At 47.4% G+C, this 27,910-nt stretch overlaps 1 long non-coding RNA gene across 2 annotated transcripts in view; it reads right to left on the reverse strand.

The window, feature by feature from the left end:
- Positions 1-27,910, reverse strand: part of LOC138109238 (uncharacterized) — a 102,046-nt gene that overhangs the window by 12,229 nt on the left and 61,907 nt on the right. The window lies entirely within an intron of this gene.

A 27,910-nucleotide genomic window follows, 5' to 3' on the forward strand; every position in this document is an offset into this window, starting at 1 on the left:
AGATCAGTAACACCACGACCATGCAGCACAATGCCCACAAAACCCTGCTGAGTCCCATGGCTTAGCCCTCAGACAACTCCTTCTAGCAACTGACTGATTCCAGTACCTTGGTTCCCAAGTTTTTCTTTTAATTTTACTTTGATGGCTTGGCTGCATTTCTTTCAGGCTGGCAAACCAGAGTAAATCCAGTGGAGCCCTGACAGCTCAAACTGCTCTTGCTGTGCTGATGAACCAGGTTGGACAAAACCCTGAAGAAGCAAATAATTTGCAGATAGAAAAAGTTTTAATTTCAGCCAAGTCAAAGCAAATAACCAGTGCAGGGCATCATTAACAAAGCTGTCTGAATTTAATTTAGTCTTCAAAACAGCAATTCCTAAAAAAAACCTGCTTTGATCCAAGGCAAAGAGAAGGGGAGGAAGGGAGGAATCCAAGTTCAGTGATTTTTTTTTGGTGAGCACCTCCAATAGCAACCACTCTCCCTCTTGTTCAACCCAAATCATACTTTTAGATTTTCATGTATTTTATTTTCTTTGCTTTAAAGAGAGTCTCTGCAGCTGGCTGGGAAGGGATTTAGGCAGTGGAAGTGTCCACCTGGACAAGGATTTGCCTGTAAGAGAAAGGAAATTCGGCAGACGACGTCAGGAGCGGGGATGAACCCAAACACTGGTTATTAAAATCACACGCCAACTCTTTAGAAGCTGCTTCATCCCATCAAAATGTACATACTGATCTGAACAAGCACTTGAAATTCCAGCTGCAGAATGCTCACTATTATTGAAGAAGAAATGAAGTGTTTTATGAGATTACTTTCAGAAAATCAAAAGACCATGAAAGAGAAAACACATGATAGGATGCTGCAGTTACCAACTGTTGTCAAAAAGCTGTATTCAAAGGAAAAAAAGAAAATAAAACATCACTTAACACCTATAGTTGGGTCTGATAAATACAGTTGGGCTTACTGAAATTATTTTAGCTACACAACTGATCTACATATAAAATCCCTCCACACAGCGCACATTACCAGGCTCACGTGGTGACACCAAGCACAAGACAAGTGTTCTGCATAAATCCACAAGAACATCATTTAGCCAGGGTTCCTCAACAGGCAAGGGGTAACAGAAACTAATGGCCAAACATGTCCCAACTGGTGTAAATTAAGTCAGAAAAATAAACACACAAGTCTACCGGCCTCTGGAATGGAAGAACTTCCCAGCTATGCCGACGGGAGCCGCAGCTCTCACGGTTTTTCCGAGGAGCCTGTTTGATGCAGCCCTTCCAGCACACCCGCCCGCATCCCTGAGGAACACTCGACCCAGTCAGTGGCATTCCCTGGCACAGACAGCTCCATGCAGTGCACGCCATGTTTTGGCCAGGGCAAGAACATAAAACCAGATGATTTTAACAATCTTAGTGAACTGGGACCAGCTGTGGGCAGGGAGCTGGAACCAGCCCCTGCCCCTCTTCCCTACCTCTGCTCAGCTCCATTCAGCTGCTGTTTGGATTCATTTTTCTAACTTTCCTCTGGCCTTTTAATCACAGCTCCTGCAGACACACACAGACAGCACCGATGACTCTGAAGGAATGATTCACCAGAATTATTCTTTTCCAGAGGAAGTGGATGTGGCAGGCTGCTGTGTCCTGGCAAGCCGAGAGGCCCAGCTCCCAAAGCTGGGAGGCCCTGGACCGCCACTCTGCGTGCACTCTGTAATACTCAGGAATCCCAGATGGGAGAAGAGGGCCACCTGCCTTCCAAGCAGCCTCCATGGCACTTAGCATCCAGCATTTGTCCTGCGTTTATTAGCCCCAGCCCTCCCTGATGATCTAACACACCTTGGCATTTCCCAGGTAGAAAGCACAAGGCTCCAGTCCTCTTTGTCAGTCCCCTTATTATACTGAGAGCAACAAACAACTCTTCCACAGTCCTGCTGGCAGTGCTGCATTGCACAGTGATACGACAAAATTACTTCCAATTCATCACATGGAATAAAGGTCAAAGCTCCAAGTTATATACGCAGAAACAGCTTGTAGGGGATGGACAGCTGCTCTCAAGGAGGAAGATGACACCTTGCTGGGAGCAGAACTCTTCCCCCCCATGGCCATCCTCATCTCTGTGCCACTGTCCTGCCCCATAACACCCCAGGGCCAAGGCCAACTCCCCTGTCAGGAAGGGCCTCAAATGATACCCCTTGGCAGCAGCACCCTCCAAGCGACGGAAAAATGAGGTCAGGCTGCCAGGATGGAGCTACACGGCTCAGACATCCACTCTTGGAAAACTGGGAGCTCCCCTGACATCATTCCCCACACTGCTTCTCTACATTTTGGATTCATCGATGAGCAGTAAAAGCTTATTGCCGCTGATTAGATATTTGAGGAATTAATACAGCTTCATACAAAAGGTCTTGTAGGACCCAACACAGGGGAGCAGCAAAGCAGCTCAACAGTTCTTTTCCCAAAAAGCCATACCTCAACCTGTGTGCCAACTCTTACCCAAAATCATTGAAGGATTTTCTCCGCAAATTCCTCAAGTTATGACAAATGTCAGTAGGTGGGACTCCAAGGCCAAAGGAAGAGCTGTCACTCCTGGGGTGCCCACCCCAGGGCCTCAGCCCCCCCCGAGCTCTCCAGGCACACGGCAGGTGATAACAGCATGGGCTCATCAGCTGAGCTATTGTGTCTCGTTAGCTTAACCAAACTCCAAACTCCTTGCGGAGCGCCTTTCCCCCTCAAGTTATTAAAGAGTAGATTTCTTTTAATTAAACTCATTTACATGACTAAATTAGATTTAATTACTCCCATTTATTTTGCTAATACCTCTCTTTGATTGGAGAAAGGCAACTTTTCTAATTGCTCCAAACAGGACTGGGTGGCTCTGCCCTCACTTGAGCTGGCACGAGGAAACCCTGGCTCTACAACACACAGAGAAGGGCCCAGGGCAGATTTTGGGTATAAACAAGCTGGACAGCTTTTCCTACCACACATGTGCTCTGTGTGGTATTTACTTTATCACCATCACACCTAACATTTATGGCATGATTCAAAGGAAAGCCCACCAAAAATCCTTTTAAAGTACCTTCTCTCTGCTCAAGAGACACTCAAGGACACAGACAGCAATTCAAATTGCTTCCCCTCTGGTACTTTTGAAATTTGGGGGGAAAAAAATCAGCAATTTTGAAATTGAGGGCTCAAGACATTTTTAGTAAGTCCATCAGCCAGACAGCTCACTGACGTAATTATCAATTTTCTTAACTGCAACATCCAACACTTCCTCATTTTTACAATTTCAACTTAGAATGTATCAAGCTGCTGCCTAAGTTATCCATGAAGCCAAAGAATCGAGCTTCCCCCTAGGTCAGAAGTCACTGCATTGAACTCCATGCGACTGTCTAGCACACCCCAATGCCCCCGATTTCATCCTACCAGGCACTGCCTCATGTTGCTCCGGTTCAGCAATGCACAAGCATGAGAAATTCCACACAGAACTGACAATACTCTGAGTTTCCAGACACCTGCACACATGGCTCAGTGATTTCCCTCAGGCCACCTGCCGTATGGCCATCGGTGGCACTGGGAGCCAAGCTGGACACAACCTCCAGAGCACACAAAAGCCCCACCAAAACCACATGGGTCACAGCGGGAACACCGGGCTTTTGTCCCATATATTCCTGTTTGTTCCTAAGTCAGCCAGCCCTCATCCCACCCCTGTGGCCTTGTGCCCCAAGATGGCTGACTGCAGCCCACAGCTGAGAACAGCAGACCTCAGCTTTGTACAAAGTACAGGAACTGACACCTCTACTCAAACATTCCCAAAGATACGACTTGCAGAACAGCCTTTGTGCTACCCAGAGATGAGCTGGTGACCTGTTTGCCAGTGGAACAGTCCCCGGCCTCTGTCAGAACTGTGTGGACTCGTTGTGCTCTGTGCGACATCCTCCTTCAGCCGAGGTGAATGCACGGCATTTATCCAAGACAAACGCAAATCTCTATACTATTTGGCACCAGTTCCTTTCATTAGATACAATTTTCTGCCCCCTTTCTCAACATGTAACTAGTATTTATCCAACCACGCATGATGTGTGGCCTAATTATCACTCTAATATTTTTCCGAAAAAAAAGAAATGAATGTAATTAACAAGAAACTAAGAAACCAGCCCCCCCCCGCCTGCTATTTTTGTTGGGTTTTAAATCAGGTTCAGTAGTAATCACAGTGGTTTGGTTGGAACCAGACATGGTATTTGGATTCTTTGCCAGCACTTCCCAGATTCTGAAATTCATAGAACATTTCAAAATCAAAACCTCACCACTTCTCTGGTCACTTCTTCACTTCTCAAGTCACCTTAGTATCTTCACAGATTCTTCATTTAAAAAGATTTTGAGTAAACAGTGTCATCAAAAACCCAGCTGAAATATGTACTTTTCATAGGATAAATTATCTGACCTAAGCACAGGGAAAATGTACTACAGGCCCAAACCCCAAAATTACCAGCATGACTTCTACCATTAGCTTTCACTCTGTTTCAGCAGCTTTTGTCAAAGATTTGAGAAGGCTTTTCAGTTGCCAGAGATGTGTCTCCAGTGACACAGAAGCCCTCTGCTTTTCCAGCCAGGCACAACAGAGTCACGGTGCCTGGGTTGGGGCAACTGCATTCCTGGCTCAGAGGTGACACCAAATGCAATTAAGGGAAATGAATATGTAAGGAAGGAAAAGTCTGAAAGGAAAAAGCTGTGCCTCCTGCCATTAACCCCTCACCTGTTACCTGCCATAGCGACCCATCACCCTCTCTTGGCTCAGGATTTTGTAAGCAGCTCTGAAACATCTCCTCCTTCTTCATCCCACAGACCCACCACTGAGCTCTGACTTCAGGAATTTCTGGACAATAACCAGGCTGTAATTACATGCTTATGCAAAATTACACTGTCACATTTAGGAAATCACTTGAGAACACGGTTAATTCCAGGAATATCATGTCCTTATTTTTCAAATCCTGCGTGGGAGAAACAGCTCTTAGTTCTGTTTTCATACTAAAAACTCTACGTGCTGTCGCACAACAGGTTGCCCTATTCTGACAAAAATAAGGGTCAGATGCATCCATCAGTCTGAGGGACTGTTCTGACTGCAGCACAAGTACCATAATTCCCCCAAATTCAAGGTGATGCGAGTAAGCCCTGAGTGTTGAATAATCGGGGAAAAAAAAAAGCATGTGTGGGGGTTGTTTGGGTGTTTTGTGTTGCATTATTGGTTTTTTGGGGGTGGGGGAGTTGTCAACATCAAGTAAACATCTTGGCATTGCCTGTCAAGGAACACCTGAATGACTCAGTGTGAGACACAAATGACCCCATGCAGGCCAGCCCTGTGTCTGGGAACAGGCAGACGATCTGGGAAATGTAAATGTCTCCAAGATTGGGGTATGGCTTGAAAACTTCACTCGAATTGTGCCCCCAACAAATGCTTTTGCTGTCGAGTAAGGAAAAAAGAAAAAAGTGCTGTTTAAAATGTTTGATAATCTGACAAGGCCATAAGGCTTAATGGAATCAATGATTACACACAGATGGATGATTAACTCTCGAGGTTTAATGTTAAAAAAAGAGTGCTGGATTGCTACTTAATGGAATTACACTGCCCATATGGAAAAGAACTATAGCCTGCCTATACCCAGAATTAGGGAACAGGTGGTCGATCTGGGCAGGACTGCTTGGAATGCACAAAAGCGTGCTGAACTTGTAAGTGCCAGAAAAAAAGAAAAAAACTCTTCCAAAGTGTGTTAACTTTTCCTATCTGAGAATTGTAAATGGCAGAACCAAAGGCAGGGATCCTCCCAGCCCCTGTTCCCAGCCCCAGCAGCCCCGTTTGCTGCAGCTGCTGAGCACAGCGCAACGTGCGCAAGGACCCGCACAGACAGTGGGGGTCAGGAACAGCTGGCCCTGACGCTGGAATCTGCCATGCCCAGCCTAGGGCTATGCGAATTCTACTGCCTGCCCCAGGGCTCCAAGAAGCTCCCTGTCCCCATGGCGGAGGATCCCCACAGGACAGGCTTTGGCCACTGCAGTCCATCCCACTCTCCCCAGCCATTCCGTACTTGGAGAGGACCCCGAGGCCACTGCTCTAGGACAGCATGCTTGGGTTTGCTGTGGCGCCGCATTGAAGAACTGCCTCTGTTGCTGAAGGGAATCCTTGCTGATTCCATTCTCAGAACAGTGACCCCTCGTTCACCATCCGGAACGCATTGAAAACTGAACTCTCTCACAGCCTTTGCTCCTGCTGCCTGGGGGCCCTTGGGTCTGCTGGACTCCTTACTGCAGGAGCTCTAAGAGAATCCTCCAAACACTATGAGACTGCTCATGGGATGCAGTTATGAACAAGGTTAAAGCAATCCTCTACGCAAACCATGCCGGAGATCACCATCCTGAAAAGGATCACCGTTATCCCAGCCTTCAGAGCAGGAGCTATACACACAGGTAAACTCTCCTCTGGGATGAAAAGCATCCTGTACAAGCAAAGTAGCATCACCAAGAGCTTCTCCCCACAAGCCTCTGAAGGCAATCCAGCAGGAAACCAGACCCAGGTTTGTAGGAGAACAGCTCCTTTAGAATGGAGACAGGCTTAGGAAAATTCAAAGCTAGCAGATTCCAAGACCCATTTCCAGGGCAAGTTCGGTACCCAGACATCCATATTCCTGCTGAATTGAATGAAGGTCACCAGTGCACGTCCATAATAAACACAGATCATTAAAGAGGCACAGGATCCCTTATTCTACACTAAGAATAGCTTGCTTGCATCGTTCAAACAATTTCTAAAGTGACATCGACTGGATTGCAAAGAAAGTATTTTTCAGTGAAAATAACGTAGTCCAGAAAATAATGTTCCTAGAGGGAACTTTAAATTCACACCTCATCTTGGTAAAAGAGTTCCATATGGAAATACCCGTCACACACAGGCTCTGCAAACCCAGTTAGCAGGAAATCAGGCAATCTCTAAATCAGGCTGCAGACCTAAACTATTGAAATTTGAGCTTGACACGCGAGGTTCACTTGACTAGAGCTGAGGTGTGACATGGGGTCTCAGAGCCCCTTCCCCTCCCCGAGCCCCCTGCCAGCGGCGGGGGTCCCTCACCTTCCCTGCCCCAGCAGCGGCCCAGCCAGCCTGGCTGCCCACAGAGGTGAGCTGTCCAACCTTTCACACCGCACACAGGGGCCATTCCAGAGAGGAAGAGCTCTTCCTTCTTGCTCCCAAGTGCAAACTCACAGGACCAGTTGTCACAAATGACCACTCAAAATGTAATGAGTTTTTTTTTCCCCCATATAATTTATTCATGTTCTTCTGTAACCAAGGAAACAGAAGTGATTTTTCTCTCTCATCCAACATTTGCTCTTAAGGGTTGGGTTTTCTAAATCTGTGGGGTCTAATAGCTGTTGAAAACTGAGTGCCAAATTTCATCCAGAGAAAACCAGCATTCCAGACACAGCAGCAGGACACCAGTCTTCTTTCTTTACCTTTATCCAGCACCTGTGCCTGCCATCTCCTATGTCTCCTACCACGACCATTTCAAGTCCAAGCTCTCCCAGACAGTGCTGTCTCCCATTACCTGCTGCTCCCAAGCAGGACAAAGCACCTGTCTCCAATGATACGACACACTGCCAGAATCCCTCAGGATAACCTGAACATGGAACTGCTCATGCGCTTTCAGTAAATGGATACCTGGCAGCCATAAGCTTGGCTACTACCCTCCTAGCCATGACATCTGCACGGACTCTTTCAGAAGGGCTCAGTCCCTTTTAAGTGAATTTCTCCAAGGCAGTAACAAAGGGCTTATGGCAAATCCAGAGGAACAGCGAAGGAGCCCCACTATGCTGTCCCAGCCTGGCTCTGCTCCTCATGCCAAACAATGTAACTCCACTGGCCTGAAACAGCAGCTGTGCCACTTCTGCACGGCGTTCCTCTTGGTTAGTATTCTCCAAGTCCTGGGTGGGACTCATCTCCTGGACAATAACTCTTCCCCTCACTCCCCTCATCTCCTCTACACTGTCACCTTGGGTAACTTGTTCTCATGCTTCACACACCTCCTCCCCTTCTGTGGTGAAAAAGCACCTGTTTTCAGTTCCTGTCATGCCCCAAATTTCTGAGGTGTGCCCCAGACAGCAGCCAGCTCCTGTCGTGTTTGCCTGGTGAACACACCACATTATCACGCTATCACATCCATCTCATTTCCCTGAATCCCACTCCCTTTATTCTAAACCATGCAGAGGACTGATGTACTGAGAGGCCCCATGGTCTGGGTGTCACACCCAGAGAAAAGGAGGCCAGAATCCATAAGCAGGATTTGAACTTCCAGTCCCCAGGAGCTTGAACTGAAATGAGCAGAATTCAGCCCATTTGAGGCACTAACTCACTCGCTTCTCACTACTCAGCACTTGTGACGGCAGTAACTGGCAGTGGAATTGCTGCACAGTGTCATCCTCAGGGAACATAGGGTACTCTCCAATTAAATTGGTACCACTTCTGTGCTGCCATTAGGATGACTTATTTGTTTCTGATTAATTAGGTTTCAGCTTCTTCCTTTTTGGCATTGCGCTTTCCTCCTGTTCAGTCTATCTGGCCAGTCTAGGTCTGTGTTGGCACAGATCAGTCACTGCAATTCTGGATCAGAAATCTGTGCCTTTGATGAACCTGGCTTCTGGTTCCTGTCAATCTCTGTTGCGGGGTATCACGAGCCACACAGACACTCAGGCTCTCACACACACATACAGTGCAAGATCCCTGCAAGGGGGAAAAAGGGAAAAAGGCAGCCGTAACAAGGTTGGCTCCTTTGGAACCACAGAGAGGTGCCAACTAAAGGTCCCAGCAGCTCATCTGCCAGAGCATAAAGAGCTACAGCAAACATTTGTCTCCTTGCTCATTTGAAGGCCTTGTCATGGCTGGAGTGCTGGATCATGGTGGGAGAAGGCTGTGAGAGAGGACAGAACCTGACCTGCACCTCTGCAGCTGGTGGCATCACAGCAGCCATGGACCCAGCCAGAGGTGGCTCTGGCAGGGGAACTGGGCTGAGCCCACATGGCTGCTCAGCTGTCAGGGCACTGCTCTTACATAGCAAGAAACAACCAGCCATGAGGAATCAAAACTCAAGGAGTTCTATCTATGTAAGGGAGAGAAGAAACTGAGGCATTCCATATCGTTCCATGTGAAATTACTGAACACTTGGAACTGGTGACTTTTTTTTTTTTGGCAAACAATATATGGGGTCTCCAATGCGCAGATGGGAGAGCAGCTTATATTTAATAAAATAAAATTTGACATTGGTGGCACATTCTCATATACAGTCATACATTATGGATGATATAGACTTGGTATAGTTTGCACACAGCCTAAACGTTTGTCCTACAGATGGACAGGGAATTAGAGGGATAATAGTCTGTATTACACAAACATTACAAATGTGTGCTTTTCCAAACACAAGTTAGAGAAAAATTGGTCAGAAGTAGAGGACAAGCCACAACATAATTTGCAATTCCCACTTCCATGCACTCCCACCAGCCTTGGGAAACGATCCCAGCAAATTAAGGCACTTTCAAACAACAGGTAAGTCATGAAATCTTAATAAAAACCTCAAGTCTTCTTAAAGAGAAGCTCTGCAATTCACGTTACCCTCATCTGGTAGCAGCAGAAACATGCATCAGCGCACAGAAAGAACACACCAGATCCTCTGGCTCTTTACGCCACACATCCACCTACAGCACTGCTGAGAATGTTAAACTCAAAATATGTATCTATGAATGCTTTTAATCAAGCTGCCTGTCTTCAACTTTCTCTTACAGACACTAACTTCACAGCACAGACACTGCCTCCAGATATGCCTTTGTTAACAATGTCCATTTTTGTTTGAAAATGCCACTTAGTGTGCAGAACTTGCTAAAAACAGCATGTGAAGCAAAGCTTTCCATCCCAGTTAGACCTGGAAAAGGTTTTCAAGCAGAAAACAACTGCCACATGTTAAAGTACTTAACTCGAAACTCAGTTTTGCCATCTTTTGTCATCTTTCACCCTCTTCACAAAGTCCTTCACAGAGACTCCCATTTATGAGCCTCCCTCAAGCCATACCCACCACAGAATTACCCCCTTGTAAAAATGGCTTTTAGCCTCACAGAGTGTCGTTGAGAAACGGCATGTTTCTGGGCATGTCCAGCAAATGTTTGAAACTGTCATTTTCAGCATTTCCTTGGGCTTGTTGGATTGTACTTGTTACCAAAAAAAAAGGAATCCTTGTCCTTCCAGGAAACAGAAACTTTCAGTCATCTCAGGGAAAGTTGTTTGCCTTTAAGAAGAAGATAAGAGATAAAACTTGATTTTAATGGAAGCAATGCCCATTTCCTGCACTGACCGTGTTGTTCCGAGGGCTTTGCTCAGTGCTCTACAAACAATGTATAAGAAAACATTGTCAGGCAGAGCAGCTCCTTCGCTATTCTGAATTAAGTTGGAATTACTGGGCAAACAAGTTAGATGGTAAGATGCCCTAAATCCTTCCTGCTGTGCCAGAGGAACACGGTGAAACTTTCCACTACTATTCAGGAAGGAAAACCATTGGCACCACAGCAACATCCTTCAGTTTCTGAAGGAAAATTGGTTTGCCCCTCCAATTTCTTCTCAGTAACCATGAGTAGCAATGTCACACTACCCTGTTTCCTCTGTCACTAGTGTCCCTAAATCCCAGTTCCAAGACCACTGAAATCAAGTCAGCAATAAAAGAGACACAGTCCCAGTATATTACGAGTCCTTAGCAGCAATATTTGAGGTAATAGCTCTCTCCATAACCACTTCTCATGCAATTTTAGTCTCAAAGCTCAAAATTAATTACAAACACAAAACAAATCATGCTGTTAAAATATATATTACAAACAAATTATGCTCTCAAAAAAGGTAACTTATAGCCTGGGAAAGTAATTGATAAACCTAAAGTGCTCACAAATAACTGAAAAATGACAGGTCAAGTGATCACTGAGTGACCAACATATAAAACTACCCAGCACGAGACATAAAACATACAAACAGACTGCCATTCACTCATCAAACACTGTAAATAAACCATATGGGCTTTTTTTTTTGCATGTGTCCCAGTGCTGATGTTCCTGGACAGCGTTCCTAAGCCAAACCCTCTGAGCTGCTAAAAAGATTTTCAAACCTCAGCTCCACCCACTATGACACAGAATTAACACTTCTGTTCAGCAATCAGTTAAAAAAAATAAAATCAAGGCTGTAAAAGATTCCTGCTTGATTTCCATCCCAAATTCCGTGTGCTCAGCATTTTACCATTGTGTGCCCTGCTCCAAAAGGATGGAACCTCCTGCAACCTTCCAAACCAGGCTACAAGTGCCTGTGTCACGGCAGCAACCACTTACAGCTAGTGCCAGCTAGCTAGTGCCACCCCTGCACAGGACAAACTCTCCCTGCCTGCAGCCAGCCCAGATCACCCCAGCCCAGCCTCCTGCTCTAACACTCCAAATGTGCTCTCGCACATTGGCAGCCCCACCGGGATGCCAAGTGCCTGGCATTCCCTGTCTGCTGATTCCCAGAGACTCGCATAGCACAGCATGTTGGACGTGATGTCAACTCAACAGCACTTAATAAACCCACAGAGAACTAATGCAATTGGAACCCGACAGAGTACAGCATTAATACTGTGCATTTTAATCAAAGGGAGAGATAATAATTATATCTCTATGTAACTAGAAAAGCTGAAAGGTTCTAATGGGAAAAAATAAAACCATCTGTTTGCTCTAAATCATTAAATGAGTGCTTTAGGACAATGTCATCCCCCTAAAGCCTGTAACAATTTGGGCCTTAAGCAGAGATGCAAATTGATTAAATCCCAGCATATTTTGCCACAAATGGCGGAATCCAAATACCACTGAATAAACAGTAATTTCTGCCATGCATCATGAAGACAAGCCAAAGACATTTTCCCATTCTTGAGTTTGCAGACAGGAACATGATTAGTGGCTTTTTTCAACCCAGGTTTTCAAAAGCTATCATGTTCTTTATTTTAGGAATCACACAATATCCTGCTGCTGGTGGGGACAGAGCAAACCCCAACCCCTAGTTCAGAGGGGCTGCACATCTCCAACATGAGAGATTGCCTCCAGTTGTGTTCTCTGGGGGGCTTGAGCCAGCCCAGCTCTGAAGGGGCAGGTGCTCAGGCCTGGCAAGTAGAGGTTTAGGATTATGTGCCTGCAGGGACAGGTACAGGGGCTGTGCTGACAAGCACCCAAACAACATCTCACCAACGGCAGTACTGGGTACCTGCATCCTCTTGTTTAAATCCAGGCTTGGCTCACTCTAAATTACAACTGTTTTTACATCCCGGGTAAGTATTTCTGTTGAACCTCACTTTGTCCAGCCAAGACCTGCTGGAACACAGGGTGGCTGTGAGCAGCTTTCCAGAGCTACCGCAGCTTCACTGCCAACAGAAGCCATGGAGATTGCCAGCTGAAGTGATCCGCCACAAAGACAATAACCAAGACACAGGCTTGTAATTATGCTAGAGGACTAGCCCATGGGATCAGACAGGTCTCTCTTATACCCGAAGGCTCTTGCATGGCCCAAATGACCTCAAGAACACAGTGTCCCATGCAGAAGGCAGTGTGAGTCCTTCTGCAGGCAGGAGAGGACCAGATCCCCAGTGGAACAGCCCTGAAGTGATTTGAAGTGCTTTTCCCTGTTTGCCACAAACCTGGCTGTGCAGAGGGACTTTCCCCTTCCTGTGCCCTTCCCAACAAGAAGGCTCCTGACTTACACCGGATCAGATCTTGCCCCTTAGTCTTTTCCCACCTCATTCACCTGACAGGCTCCTCCACAACAGACATCTTATCAGATGTGACTGATTGCTGTAATCTGTACTCCGGGCAGCCATTAAGCAAATTACCTGAATCATTGCAAGGATTAGTCTCATTAACACATGATTAGCATCAAATTAAAATAATGAGTGTTTAACTTCTGATGTCTTCCAGTTGTTTGAACAGCTTGATCAGCCACACCAGGCTGGCAGGGAGGTGGTGGGTGTCAAGGAGTCAGGGAGAAAAACTACAAATAAATAAAAGGGCGGGCTGTGCCCCGGCAGAGCTGCAGCTGACAGAGACCACAGAGACCCGGGCCCAGGGCTGCCAGAGCAGCTCCATGCACAGCCTGGAGCAGAGGCTCTCAGCCGGCCCCACAGCCACGCTCTGCTGGACAGGTCACCCTGCCTCGGCTCCTCTGCGCCCAGAGCTGGGGCTTCTGGAGCAGGGACAGCAACAGACACACTAAACTACAGGGCAGCCGATGCCCACGATGTCAACGCAGCCACTAAAACAACAGGGTGAGGTGACCTGATCCTTCCATTCTCCTGGCTCTCCTGTCTTTTCCAAGTAAAGCTAATGCTAAAAAAGAAGGCAAACCAACAATCCCATCACCAGCAATAATCCTGGAAGAGAGTTTTCTTCAGAAGCTCTCCTTTTTGAGCTAGGCATTGTTAACCCCTTGCCTCTTTTTCTGAATCCTCTCCTCCCCTATCCCTCCTATCACCTACTTTCCCATATCCCTGCATCTGATGTGCCATTGGGACTGTGGCAAAGTCTCTCCAAAGTCTCAATTCCTTCCAGCCTTCTGAAGGTTATTTGGCTTTATTCGTACATGAGCTCACTGAGTTTCCTGCTGTTGCTGGTTCTCCTGCAGGTCCACAGAGCTGCAATCTGAGCCTTGCTTAGCCTTGCCTTTGGGCTGCTTCCAGTTCAATTCCCTCCCCATGTCACTGACAGGCACCTTCCCTATCTCTGAAGGAGAGAGGAGACCCAATGTGCAGGATCTGCAGGATGGGGACCTAAATCCACACTCAAAACACTTCTCTCTTCATGAAGGAATGACAGAACATGTGCAGCAGCCAATGTTTAAGCCTCAACATCTTGGTTATTTATTCTTTGAAATGCCACAAACCATAAGTATGTATTATAGACAAATCACTTGTCAAAGCTCTTCCCTAATTTAATTAAAGCCATTTTTTATTCATACAAGTGCAAAGAAGCAACTTAAACAGATAACATTTTTCACACTTACATAAAATGAAAATAGCCAAACTAAATTTTGGCAAAGTATGTAACAACAAAAGATCCAAGCAAAGACTCTATATGTGCCAACTTCCATCTCTGCTGAGATGTTAGCAAGGAATTGCACACACAAAGTCTCCTGCCTCAGTTTCTGATGGACTCCTGACCCTCCACGCACAACAAACATCCCAGTGGTTCCTGTGCTGGTGCCCGACAGTCCTTTCCACCCACCAGGCTGGAGCTGATCCTTCTCATCCACCCTACTGTGAATCACTAACAGAGCAGGCAGCAAGTTAAAGACTCTGCCCCAGAAGCACCCTTCGCTTATGCACTGGGGATCTGACTGTGCTCTTGGCAAAAGCACAGATGTCCAGAACAAGTATGGGAAAAGTGTTTTTATCACAGTCCTATTCCAAGCCTTAACACACACTTTTGCCTGCCATCCAGGTGACATCACAGGCCAACCCTGACAAGAAACACCTTCAAACTGAGCAAAGCAAAGTTGGGATTAGCAATACCAAGGAAAGGGCTCTGCTCTAACTCAAAGTTCACCAAAACTGACAGGAGATAAAGGTACAGAAGAATTCCCATCCATCCAAACATATCTGCAAGCATCATTTCTGTCAACTGAACCCCCCCAACTGCTCAAGTCCAGAGGCAGTGTGAGAGAATTCTGCAGACTGGGCACAGCACCCACCCAGACTGGTTTTATAGCAGCATTTCCTAACATGACCCATTTCACACACATCAGTGGCCAGTGCTGATGTCCACAGCAAACACCTTCTAATTCTATTGGGTCGTCCCCCCCCGCCATTGCAGTAAATAGAAAGTAATTTCTCAATTTACCTTCAAAGTTCCAGTTTGCTGCTGTGCCATCCCTTACGGCGCTCAGCATCTCCTGATTCATGCGATACGTTTGGTCTCCATCTGTGCATATTATTGACCAGATTATGTAAACTACGCTTTAGCAATTCACACTCACTTGGTTCTGCAGTACCTGTGGGTGCCAAGCATATGTTTCCCATTCTCCTTGCTCTCCTGGGCCATATGCAATCCCCTCAAACCAACAGCTTTCCTATAGACCCAACTTGGTGCCTGGTATAAATCCATATAAATCCCACTGGCTGTGCCAAACCCTGAATGTAAATCTGTTTCTGCAGATTTGGTGGTACTCTCTTTGTGATCCCAAGGGCTCTGGGTGCCCAGCAGCACTACTGAGTCACTGCTGACAAAGTCCCCCCCTTGCACCAGGCCTGGAGGGACTGGTAGGTGACATTCCCTGAGCACTGAAGGAGACCTGGCAGGTGTGACAGCTCGGGGGGCAGTACCAGCCCTCACCCCAACCCGAGCATGCAGCCCCCTGGGCTCTCCTTCATCCCCCTCAGCAAGGCAGCCAAACTGAAAAGCCAGCATGCTAAAAACCCAACGGGACTCGTAGAATCTGGTTTTCAGAACTGAGATATTGCTCTGTTGCTAGGCAAAATGGAAGGCTTTTCTCTCCTCTTTTTGGAGAAGCCTCTGCTCTCTTCTTGAGGGGCAGAGCTGAAAATCATACTGTCACTAATGCAAAATTAGACTGACAGCATGGAGACCTGCTTCTTATTCCAAGGCATGTCGCCATCCAGCCTGCTCCCTTCTGGGAACGACACCATGTACTCAAAGGATTTTACAAGAGAAAAAACAACCCTTCAGCCCACTGCTGCAGCAGGATGGTACTGGGGCTCTGCTTTGGTTTGTTACACTTCACACTGGAGCAAGGAACAGGAACTTCAGCAGATTCCACAGGCACAACAAGCAGCTTCAGGCAAACAGGTCCAGCCCATTCACAGTGGAAGGGAACAGCTGTCTGGAATCCCAGCAGTTGGTTGGTCTTCCTCTTGTGTAGCCATCAGTTTTTAAGTGCTGAACGTGCACTGGGATATGCTGCTCTTTTGTTCCAAAAGCTGGTATGTTTGTAGCAGAGGGGGAGATCAAACACTTGAAGAACACATCAACAGGAGTTTTCCAGTAGTGCCAAAGCAAGAGATGACACATTCCTGTCCCTCATCTGCAAGAGGGGGCACAGCACTGTCACTGGAGACAAAAGATATCCCCTTGTCCTGTGAAGAATGATTTCAACTTGGCATGACCCTCCAAAACAAACTCCTATATCTGTGGTAGGAGGAAGTCACTCACAGAGCAGAATCTGACACTGGAAGCCAGGCCCAAGAGTGCTGCACACCAAGGGATGGGCTCCTAGCCCACACGCACCGCAGAAACATCCGCACGGGCTGGCACTCTGGCACTAGGGAGATCTTGAGAAGGTGCCCCATGACCCTGCTCGATGAGCTCATCCCTTTCCAAGAGACAGGCACCTAGCCAACGGCTGCCCTACATCCACATCTGGATTAGCCAAGACACGAGCTGCACCCCATGAGAGATTACAACCCAAAGCGCTCTGCTCTCTCCCATCACCCTTCATCCACTGCCTCACGCAGCCTGCAGAGCTGCAGGGATTTATTGTTATGATATGAAGCAAAATAGGACATCCCAGGAGTCAGCGCATCTGTGCTAGCTAAAACACAAACCCAGACAGCAATGCTGACTTCCCAGGAAGAGTAGATCATTTCCCCCTTACTTCTGCTCACCTGGCCCGAGGTGCAGGAATCCAAGAAGGATGGGGTTAGTGCACAGCTCTAGTAATTAAACAGATAACTCAGACTGAGTGTTCGCAATTTCCTCAGCCTGCGTTTGTTAGGGATGCATCTGGATCTCCATAACCATTACCTTCTGCTACCTACAGGTAGAGATAATTATCCACGAGTAAACGATTACCTAGGCTATAAATTACCTACAAAAATTTGGGCTGGGGTTTTGCCAATCACCATTCCAATTAATTAACCAAAATTGACTAGCTGGCTTTAGACCAAATATTTCCTCATCAGTATTCCATGCCAGTGCATACGAGATGAAGGAAACAAACCAGAGAGGAGAGACAGGGAGAAATCCAATGAAGGTTAGAGGGAGCTGAGAGCAACAGAGACAAACAAGAATGGATTCCCGGTGTTCGTGGTGAACGGTCTCTGTTGTGGCACGTGACAGTGCAGAGGGCAGGACTGCGCATGGCACCAGCAGCACGCTCACAGCCATTCCCATCAGGCAAGGGCGTCACAACCATCAGTGGGGACGGAAGAGCTCAGCAGCCTCCAGTGCCCCTGTGGATTGGGGCTCTGGGCACAATTCCAAGGCCTGTTTCGGCAAGCAGGAGACAAGGTCACATGAGGATCACCATGGCTGGGAAGGGGACAGCTCCCAGGCCTAAGCGCCACATTGCCGCAGGAGCTCCCAAACCCTCAGTGCTCCCTTTGGCAGGAGCTGCTCAGACCCACACCAAACCCTGCACTTTCAGTAGAGGAGAGGACAGAAAACTGTCACACCAATATAGCCAAGGCATTGCACACCTGCAGAACAGCAACTGAGGCACCACACGCTCAGTCTGTGTGTCTGTGCACACTGAGTGTTGAAATAATTCCTGTAATTCTCAGCTGAATGACCCCTGCAGGCCATTGCATGCAGACTTCACGTGTCCCTGTGCTCCAGGAAGATTCCTAATGGCAGAAGCTGCTATTCCAAACAGAGCAGTGAGCTCTGTGACAAGCCCCCCTTGGGCTCAGCATCCCGGGGTACCCCAGAACCCTTCCGACAGAGCCCCAAAGGAGCCCTCGCCCCGAGCAGAGCACACCTGAGAGCAAGTTCCCACTGCACAGGACTGGACAGCAGCCCCACAAGCCGCTCGGAAGTACCACCACAGGCACAGGGTCAAGCGCACGCCGTGCCACAGAGGGTAAGGCTGAGCTCAGCCGCATCAGGTGCGTGTGTCCTCGCAGCAGCATTTGCGCTGTACGTTCTCTGAGGGACACGACAAGAGAGAGAAATGTCAGAACAAACCACAGTGCAATGCTGCCAGAGTTTTCCTTTCACCATTTGGGGTCTGCCCTCTCAGCTTGACAGCTCCAGGTGCTTTCAGAGAGCCCTGGCTTCTGGGCAGAGCATCACCTGGTCACCAGCAAAGGACTCACACCTGTACCTCGTACCACAGCTCTCACACAGGATCACAGGTAGCATGCGCAGGAGTGCTGGCACTCCGTGAAAAAAACCCCGGAGGAGTGCGAAACTGCAGTCAGAAATCTGAGCTGTTTCTCCCCAGCTCAGAACAACCCTTCCCCTCTGTCATAAACAGAAATGTGCAGTCAGCTGAAATGGGACCAGAATATTTATTCAGTAGTGATTTTTAGTGCTAGTTCTTGAACATGTAAGACACCTCGTGCACTTCAAGAAAAATCTAAAGCTGTAAATGCTGACAAACCAAGTGATTAGCAGCCGTTCTAGGCTGTTCTGGAGAACTCAGCAGGGAACAAGTTTCAAACCAAACAATCCACAAAGAAAGTCACTACTTCAGATAATCCAGTGCCTTCCACATCACCTCAGACATTGTTTCCAAGATGCTTTTCTCATGTCACCTCTGGTTATTGATTTATTAAAAAGCAACAAGATATTTCACTGCATAAAGTAAGATTTTTATTTATTTATGCAGGCCTGTCATTGTTGATAAAATACTGTGGATGTTAGAGATTACTGCAATCCGTATAATTAAGGGAAAGGGCAGACCTCTGAGCAAGTGCTCAACAGAATCTTGATCTTGCCCAGGCAGGAGGGGTGCAGGGAAAGTGCAGAGCTGTTCCCGAGGATAGCAGAGCCCTGTCCCCCTGCCACTGACTTGGAACAGCCCCATGGCTCCCCAGACATATTCCAGGTTCATCTCTGGGAACACCAGACAGAAAATGCAAGGGGAAAACCTACTACCAGCCCACAGCTTGCCAACAGCAAAGGAGAACAACCAAAACTCAACCAGCAAGAAAACAACCAACACAAAGAGCACAAAGTCTCACACCTCCACTCGAACAGCTGCACACGTGAGGCACGTCCCAGCTGTATCCACCGTGTCCAGCTCCACAACAAAGCCAAGGCACTGGGGGCTGGAGAAACACCTCCATTTTGAACTCTATTTACATGCCTGTAACAATTAAGCCATCATTCCTGCTTCTCCTGCCTTGTTCTCATTTCAGGTTTACTCAAACATTTGCTAATGAACAGTAAATCTTTAGACTACTTAGAATTGCTCTGGTTAATAAACTGGGGGCATTTCATCAACCTTATTCAAAACTCAAACTCATTTATGAAAAAAATCCACATCAGTCTGAAAGAAAGATTTTTTTCCACTCCAGAAAGGCCCTGGCAACATGACACAGGTTCAGGCTGACTGAAGCATTCTGGAGAATTAGCAGAGTCTGATTTTCAAGAGTTTAATTTTAGAACCTGAAAATGAAACACACAATTTCTGAAAGCACTTGGGTCTGAAACTTGTAACATGGGCACTTGAAGTGACTGAAATGCTAGAGAGATGCTAGACACCAAGCACGCTTGAGCTGAGGTGTTCAGAGCAGAAGACTGAAGGCAGCTTAAGCTCTTGCAGGTTTTGCTCAGGAATCCAAAATGATTTTCCAAAGGATCACAGCATGTGTGGAATTGCACATCTGGGCCACAGTTTCATGCTCACCCAGCTGCACAAGAGTTCCTCACCAGTTACTGTATAGAGCCAAAAACAAGAGCAGATTACAGGCCAAGTGAAACTAACATAAATACAATAACAACTACAGGGAGCAACTACATCTACCTGGCAGGTTTTGGAATAACTAAGAGAAGCATGAAAGACCCCTCTGCTAGGACAGAGCATCACCTGACAACTCTGGAGGAGTTCCCCAGATCCCTGGCTATCAGCCTCTGGTGTCCCTGAGGTCAGCCCACATTGCTAACCCCACACTGACCTCTGGCCATTGCTAAAGGGAAATCTTGGATGACAAAAGCAAGGACTAATCAAAAGTAAAAAGCCCACAAGGTTTACGAAAATGAAGTGGAAAATGCCTTTCTCCTAAAGGTCAGAGAAGAGACTGCTTTAAACTGGTAGTCTGGATTTACTTCAAAGCTGTATAACAATAAAGCCAAAATACAGGTTTCCATTAGTTGGATCCCCCCCCCCCCAAACTACAGTAACAGGGGCTTTGGGAACTGCAGGTTTGCTCTACTTCAGAATGTAAAAAAGTTCCCTAAATGCCCCTTTGATCTGTCACATTCCCAGTACAGCACAACAAACAGCCCAGTTGCCACCCCAGTGTCGCAGTGCCCCAAAAAAGCATAAAGAAATCCCAAAGCAGGCAGGAGCAGCTGCAGCTGAAGGTCCTGCCTTAGGAAACTCCCCCATACTCCTGACACCACCAGCCAGGCTGGGCAGACTCCAGCCCAGTCACACAGGGGCATGTCCAGGGCCCAGCTCCTCACTGGGTCCTGCTGCCTCACTGGGACCCTCCCTCCTCAGCACTTTGCTTTCTTGATTCTTCCTTTACTCTCAAGGTCATCTCTTGTTCATCCAATCATTCATGCTGCACCTCTCATCCCCAGGCTGGTTCCTTGACTTTCAGTGAGTTCCAGCAAATCTGGGCCTGGACCTCCTAGGGACCAGCGTTGTTTGTGACACCCCAGGAACCAGTGCCGTGGTCCTTGGGGGAGCTCAGGGGGCCTCAAAGGCAAGAGTTCTCTGCCCAGGAGCAAAGAAGCCATTACAGCTTGTACTAGAAGATTTAATAGGTGTCATAATTTATCATGTAAACCGAAAAGTGTTTCTTAATTAAGTGCGTACGTTAATGAATTTTTTAATTTGATCCCTGTAAGTACCTTGCTATACTAATTGCAATATTCTACACATTAGTCATCCGCTGTTGCCCTTGGCTATTTTCTACCCTGAGAGGGAGAGATAGAGCTTTTCAGTTAAAGTTCATTTAACTCTTTCCACCCAACAAATTAAATTTCCTGTTCTTCACACTGGAGAGTGACAGCTGCATTCCAGGCCTGGAGCATGTGAAGGATGGTGCTTGGCACACACACCATGAGGGACGGATACATCCCAGCCTGGTCTCAAATGCAGTGCTTTGGGTTCGTTTCATTACCTTGATGACAAACAGTATCAAGGGGCAGAATTTCCAACCCACTCATTGCTCCAGGTTTCCACATGTGCTCCAGTGAGGCATCAGCTTTTCTAATACTGCTCACTGGTACCCAAAATGCAAGAGCAAGAGGGTGGGAACCTTGCCACTGAGCACCCAGGGCATGGAAGGAAATTAGCTGAAGGCATGGCACATGGCTCAACCATCTCAGCAACCACGCAGCAATTTCTTCTCCATGTGGAATAGACAAAGTGGCACAACATGCAGTAATACTGAGGCAGTTCACAAACCCGACAAGCATCTCTGGCTACTTTCTCCTACCTGAACAGTTTACAGTGGGGCTTCAGACACCTCTGACACATTCCAGGCTACAAAGCCAATTCTCTCTCCGCAGGAATAATACCCTTGAGCTGTGGAGGTCCATTAGACGAGCCACCACAAAGTGAGAACACCTCACTTCTAGCAGACAGGCTTCACAGATGCAGTAAATAAAATCCCTGGACTCCTAAAAACTCAACAGTAAGACAGGACGAAGCACAAGGGTTATACCAACAACCAGATGAGAAGCTGGTGCTGAAAACAAAACTCCCTTCTTAGCGACTTCACTTGTTACTGCTTCTGAAGCTTGCATAAAGGAATTCAGAATTGCAACTCAACAGTGATGGGAATCGAATGTGAATGAGGACCTTGAGCTTTGTTCGGCCTCTCCAAGTCCTAAACCAGCCCCCTCTGAAGCCTGTTGAGTAGCAGTCACTACGCTTGGATCGTACAGGAGAGGCTGACACACCACAAAACATCCCCTCCTTCCACACAGCTTTTGGGAACAGACGTGCTATCATTCTGCTAAGACCCAGGCAGCAAGGAGCAATGTGTGTGCACGTGCCTGACCTACATGCAGTGTACCTGAGCAATCCTGCTACTTCCACCTGTACTTCACATCCCTGCCTCTGTGACAGGGAGATAGAAAACCAAACAGCAGTAGAAATGGTGCCAAGTGTGGACGGTTGCAATGCGACTTCCCCCATGGAACCCCAGCCGGGCCCGAGGGGTGAGACTGCCAGCCCTGCACTACATCGGGCGTTCTGCTGTCCTACGGTTCATCATTCCAGCTGGATGCTTCCTGCCACACCTGACTCAATTTATATTAAGGTCGAGCAGCAACTGCTCTAATCACTGATTGGAATTAAAGCTGCCTCTGAACTCTGAAGAACACGAACACACCGTGGTAATCCACCACACAGTTTGATCTCCACACACACTTCTGAGCACATCATGGGTCTGCTTCTGCTGGCAGTTCCCCTGACAAGCTCACACATGGAATTCAGTGGATTACACGGAATATGTTTAACTAGCCCAGGAACCTCCGAGGCTAAGGTGGCTCTGGGTAGCAGCATTGCATCACTCATTCACTCCCCACTCACAGGCAGAGCCTGTGAAATTAATAGCAACAGCCCAGCATAACACACTTCAGGGAAGTGAGGCTCTTTACATGGGTGGCTGTCACCTGCTTTTCAACAGATTTCAAAGCGTTGCCTACAGCATCCTGTTGTATTAGATGAAATGCATCCTGACACCTTTCTCACTGTATTATGCTCGACCACTCAAATATTGAGATGCAAACCTCCCTCTCTATTTTTTAAAAAAGAAAACACTGCCCAGTAACTGCCAGAGGTCAGATCTTGGTGTTTGGTAGCAGATCCCGCCTGTCCAGTTCTACAGATGCCAGAGGTTGCCAACTGCACCCTGTTTGAAAAGCCCTTCTCAGATGCCCTGACCACCAGCACAGTTATTCCCGCTGAGTTCAGGAGCTGATGCCAGTTGTTTCCCAGTCACCTCTCCGAGTGCCGTCCACCACCACAGCTGCACGTGAGCCATGCTGCCATCAGCTCACCTGGCCCTTACTGCCGGGAAGGGACATCTACCCAACTTACAGCCAAGCACCCTGCAGCTGTAACAATTAAGTTAAATCCAAGTCCTCCCCCTCCACTATAATGCACCCCCCACCCTCTGCTGACTAGTGCTCAGGCAGTTCCAGTAATCTCAGCAGAAACAACATGAGGAATTTCATCAGGGAGGACCAGGGCAGCCACAGGTACAGGGAAGAACTGGATAACCAGAAAACAGTCGTGTTCCTTCTTCTGAATCCAAAATCTGATTAGAAGGGTTAGAGAAGTGGTATTTATCTCATCTTTTGCAGAGAGCACAAGCAAGTAGATTTCCAGTACTTCCACCACACGTTACTAAAGCACACCACAGGTAGTAGACATGTCAAAAAACCACCTTCCCCAGTACACGTACCATATGTTTATGAAGACACAAGTCACACATATTTTATCCTAGCGTGGGATCTGACACGACACTGTCAAACAAAGCTCACTGAGTTTGTCACTCAAGTAACGACATTCTTGTCATATTTATCCTTAACCACTCCTGCAGACACTGCTTCCAGTACAGATTATCTTTGGTATGCAAGATGCTGTTACTGTAATTACCCAGACAGGGAATATTCAAAGCTATGAACTTGTGCTTCAGCCTGGACCCACCAATATGCAGCTACCTCTGAGAAAAAATGGATGGGCTTCTCTCTCCAGTGCTCTGCACTTGTGGGTGTGTATCCATCCCCATGAACCTCCACTTTGATCCTGTAACAATTTTCACAGGTGTGAAACCATGACAAAGTGCAATACAATGGAAAACACTGGGCTCATGATACTTTTCTCTCATGAAAATCATCTGGACCATATTTTCAGTTGGTGTAAACCAGCGTAACACCCCAGCATAACTGGAAAGATGCCCAATTTATACCACTGAAGAACTTGGCCCTCTGTTCCCTTGCACGACCCCCCACACTTGCTGCCACACCCCAGCTCCAACTGCACATGGATGCTTTGATGTAAGTGAGGCTGTTTTACACACACTTTGACCTTCAGAGAGGGAAATCCTGTATTCCTTTTCTAAGTTCTCTGAGAAACCTTCGGGAAAGTTTAAGGCCACTAAAGTAGGGGACAAGAAGAGCTTCTCAGATTTTGACCGATTTCTGCAGGGATTCTCCTGCCTTCAGCAGGACGTCATCATTCCAGGGCTCTTCCATCTACAGTTATCTCAGAAGCACTGGTACAAACATGTAACAGTGGTTAGGTAAGCACTACATCTGTCTGCATCCTTCTGATGTCTCCTCAGCATCCTTCTGAGATATTTACCTCTGTACTGGTCTTTCCAAATTGTTCCTCTATCACAATCAAACACCGACTGACTCCTGGTAGAGTGACCAGGAGATCCCCATAGCTCACGTGCTCTTTTAAGCACACGTGCCAATCTACCTGCAATCCCTAAGAACTACCAAAGAAAATAAGTCATCTAAGAGCAGAGTCCAAATAGCTCCTCTCACTTGATCATTTATTTTTGCCTATTCTCTTAACCCTTTTCACTGTTAAGAATGAAAAAATCCTAGAAGGAGAAATAGTTACGCAGTATAAAGGTGAGGAAAAAGCAAAAATTGAACCACATGGTTTTATACCATGTCATTCCAAGTCAAATGTCAACACACTTGAATTGCACAAACACCCTGAGTGCTCTATAACTCACTGGTGAGGATTTTATTTATCCATTGTTCAAAGCACATCCTCCTTGCTTATCAGTCCCTTTTCATGTTCACTGCAGCACAGAAACCATAGTTTTAGGGAGTCAATTCCTGCCCTGCATTGTGCAGCCTCTTTTCACCACACTGATGTAGCTGCTACTTGGCTCCTGGGGATGTGTAAGGAAGAGTCCAAGGTCCACCGGTGCAGGTAAGCCTGTACCCTCAAGATCTTCCATGAGTTTTGTCTCTCAGACAAAAGCTGTTCCCTGGGAATTCCCAGCAAGCAGGCACAAGACAAAACGCTGACGGTCACTGACATCTGGTCGACCGTGCTGAAGTGCCCTTTGACAGAACAAACCCAGCTCTGGTGGCTGAACTAAATCTGGGGAAGTTTCTCTACCATCGTTAATCGTGTCCCCAGCATCCCCACAGAGCAGATGACAGGTGCTCCAGACGCTTTCGGGTCCTGCTGAATGGCATTTAATGCAGAAGACATCTGATCTGCCACTGAGAGCAGCACTAAACGCCTTGATCAGAAATGACATCTGAGCCAAAGGAGCTAATTAGTTTACAGGGTTTCCCCTTTCTTCCCCTACAACAGGAGCGGATTTGTGTTTTCCCCTCAGCTCCAACCTCACTGCAGGGTGCCATCCTATTGTCGGACCCATAGCTGGCATGTATAAAAAATATGAACTGCATGCGTTGGCAATTCCGTCAAAGCCGGCACACACGCTGCCGACACACTGTCAGCTCTTTGTCAGGAGCAACACAGCATCCTGGATATGAAAAACAGTCGGAACAACAAGAGCTTCTACTTAGGTAGGGAACCAGCACTGGCAAACTGGGACAGGACAAGCCTGAGGCTCTCCAAGGTTCACGAACAAAGTCTGAGGGCTTCTTGGGGCTCATTCTGTTTTCTCTGTGGCAGTGGCTGGGAGCTCCAACAACCCCAGGGATGTAATAGTCGCCATTTTCAGTAAATCCACCACATCCACTCTCACAGCCATCTTGAAAGCTTTAAGTGAAAACAAAGTACCCACTCTCCTCCCAGATCTTCAGGGCTCCCCTCATCAGCCCAGACTCGTTCTCGGGAAGCACGGCAGCCACATGCCCTTGGTCCATGGCTTCGACCAGCCCCTGGAACACTGAGCACCACTGACCGCTTGTTCCTCAAATCCACAGGAAAATACCCATCTTGTGGAGCAGCAGTGACACCATTGGCTAAATACAAGAAGTGCAGTGGCTACTAGTTCCAGACCAGATTCCAGTGTTTCCACAGGCAAAGCCACAGCGACACAGTCCCAGTGAAAGGCCAGTGACCTGGGAGGCTGGATGACTGAATGGTGCGCCTATCTCCAGATTCCAGGCAACAGCTCCAGACTGCCAGCCAGTGAAGCAACTCAGGTGAGAGTTTGCCAGAACCGACATCACAGATAGAGCATTAACTTTAACCCAAGCTTAGAGACTGGGCTGTAAATAATTCCCTTGAATACAACATTAAAGCTGCAGCAGGCTTAAAATTCACTTATGAGGGTTTATGCTACAGCTGGACAGAAACACTCCTTAACCTGCTTTAGCAGGCCCTCAATCACCCCAGCAGCAGCTCTTCTGCACTCCTAAAGCTGAAGGTACATCCCCCTGAGGCATCTGTGGCACGCTAACTCTGTGCCTCCAGATGAGTCACCAAAGCCAGGACCACCACAAGAACAAGCCTAAGCTCCACCACGGAGCCACACAGAGCTGCACACTGTCATACTTACACTGTCTGGCTGTCGGGACCATTCTGGAACACTTCCAATGCCCAGTTTGGGTTGCTGTTTCCAGCCATCCCTTCAACACATCAGCTTGAGCTGTCTGGAAGCATTCAGACTGTCTGCACAGAAATGGTCAAGGACTGGTGCACAACGCTGGATTTGAGGGGCAGATCTTCATTACAGCAATAGTTTTAACTAATTAGAACTGATTTATGCAATTTAATATCCAATATTAAGCCATTTAATATGTGATTTACATAAGTACAGGTTTTATCAGGTCTTGAAAGAGTTGTTAACCTGGATAGGACAGAATGCACTCACATGCGTCAATTCCTGCAAAAGAGCCGAACAGCACATGGAACCAGCTGAATGACGCAAGTAAGAGATTTGAGGACATGCATGAGCATAAAACCAAGTTACCCTGCTCTGCAAACACCAGCTACAGCTAATTCACAGCTTAGTGGGGTCTTTTGAAAACGGGTAACTGGCAGAATTTCTCTGAGCCTCTCTCTGTATTTTACCTGTAGCAGACAAGGTGAGCAGCAGGCAGGCCTCTGCACTTGGGCTCTGAGCACATGGGGCTCAGCTCTGCCTGCACTAGCGAGGCATTGAGGTGGCTCTGAGTGATTCTACTCATAGCCAGCACCTCTGAAATGGCTGCCGTGGCATTTGTATCCCCTCAAAAATCCTCCAGGAGCACTGATGAAAAGAGCAGCACTGGAGAAAAATACGCACGTCTTGCAGAGAAACAAATTTACTACAGCACAGCAGAAACGGGAAAACCCAAACGAAAATCCTACAGCCTTCACCAGGCTGGAGCAAGGGAACACACAGCTCCTCGGGTTCAGTACCACAGTCATCCTCCACACAGGAAGGGCTCCTCCAGGCACCTTGCTCACCGACATTATTCTCACTGCCTCACAGCTGCCTCTGGCAGTGGAGTCATCTTCTCCGGCCTCCCGCTCCTACGTGGAGCACTGTTCCTCTACTGCTGTCCCCACACTGGGCGGCTCCAACTGAACAGGAAGAGGTAGCCGAGGGCTCCTTCTTCCCCGGCCTTTTCTGTCTCCCTCACGGGTTCTGTAGGTAGGACTGAGCAGAGCACTCTGCACACAACAGCATGTCACCTGCTCCTCTGTGACTGTGCACAACGTGAGACACACCCTCCCCTAGGAAAGGGTCAAGGAACTCACACATGAGAAGTCATCACTGAAGGAGGAGCCTTCCAATGAAAAGGCCACCTTTTCTGTCTGCAGGAAGACAAACCTTTATATTGAAATCAGGGGTGGGAAGGAACCTTGGAGCTCCACTCTGCAGGCTCTACCTGGGATGATCGGGGCAGAGACACAGGACGGTGTCACAGAGGGCTTTCTGTAGGAAGCTGCTCTCTGCCTGCCACTAACCTGGTTTTTATTTCTCTTCCACCCTCACTTTCCATAAGCATCCAGACTGCCATGTCCTGAGTTTTTTCAGCT

This window comes from Aphelocoma coerulescens, chromosome 4 (assembly GCF_041296385.1).
Source record: "Aphelocoma coerulescens isolate FSJ_1873_10779 chromosome 4, UR_Acoe_1.0, whole genome shotgun sequence".
Taxonomy (NCBI): domain Eukaryota; kingdom Metazoa; phylum Chordata; class Aves; order Passeriformes; family Corvidae; genus Aphelocoma; species Aphelocoma coerulescens.